The sequence below is a fragment of the Nanorana parkeri genome, unplaced genomic scaffold (genome assembly GCF_000935625.1).
Source record: "Nanorana parkeri isolate BGI_ZX_2015 unplaced genomic scaffold, ASM93562v1 scaffold247, whole genome shotgun sequence".
NCBI lineage: Eukaryota > Metazoa > Chordata > Amphibia > Anura > Dicroglossidae > Nanorana > Nanorana parkeri.
Window position 1 is genome coordinate 469,487 of NW_017306515.1, and position 1,299 is coordinate 470,785.

The window sequence follows — 1,299 nt, forward strand, 5'->3', positions numbered from 1 at the left end:
GGACTCCTCCCCCCTCCCTCCGTTAGCCGACGGAGCCACTTGGGGAAGAGGGGAGGAGTCCGGTGACTTCGATGTCTGTGACGTCACCGGATCTCCGACGGGACTCCCGGAAGCCGGCGGAGAGGTGAGGGTTTTAATTTTTGATCAAAATTATTTTAATCGATCAAAAAGTTTAACGATTAATCGAGAAATTAATCGTTAATTTCCGCAGCCCTACTTTGTAGCAAGAGCTCAGTGCCTTTTCTTTACAGTTAAACTCCAATTAAAAAGTTAAGTACACAGATGAAATACAAATACCTGTTTATGCTACCAAAGGAATTTTATTTTTGCCCATGTATTCCTGAGATTAGCATAGTCCCCTCCTGCAGCACAGCCAGATGGACAATACCACTTGGTGCCCATTCATGCAATGTAAGAAAATGCATGACACACTTGCAGCGCCATTACTTTGGTAATGGCATCCCAAATGCAGCAAACATGCAAAAAGCCACAGGAAGATTGCAGCTCAAACTGCTGCATGAGTTTCTTTGCCCCGTTTCTCGCATGCAGGGAAGCCCATTTATATGACTGGGCTCACATTTGGCAAAACCAGCATATAAGCGATGCATGATCACAGCTGCCGCAAGTGTCAACGGGGCCTTACAGTTGAGGAATAGAGCAATGTCCTCTCTCCAACCCTTGACTGCTGACTGGACAAGAAAAAGCAGCATCAGAGTGATCAAGGCATCCATCTGCTCACTCTGTTCACTCTTCCTATCAGCATGTTCCCCGTCAACACATTTGTATGAACCCATCTCATGGGCACCTAGTCAACCTCTCCCTCTCAAAGTCTGGGTACTGTTGTACAGGAGATTGCAATGGGCTACGGTCATGTCAAATTAAGGTACTTACACTATTTTATTGTAGATTTAAAAAAATACCATATATTGTAAGCAGGGCAGGGAATGATGTGAATGTGCACTGTGTAAAGCGTCGCATAAATTGTTGGCGCTCTATAAATACCAATTATAATAAATATTTGTGTCTTTTATATCTGCCTCAAGTTCAGCTTTCATTTCTGTGCCAGCAGTCCTACACTAGTATAGAAAATTCTGGGTATGCTTTTTGGACTTTGAGGAGTTCATATGTTTTTCTTTTGTATGATTTTCTGCCACAGCCCAAAAATGTGATGGTAGGACAATTGGCTTTGACTTTATATAGTTCTAGTGTGTTCCTATGTGTATGCGTGCAGATGGGAAATTAGACTGTAAGTTCCCCTGAGGTGGGGAGCATTGGTTCATATACTGCTAAAACTGATAT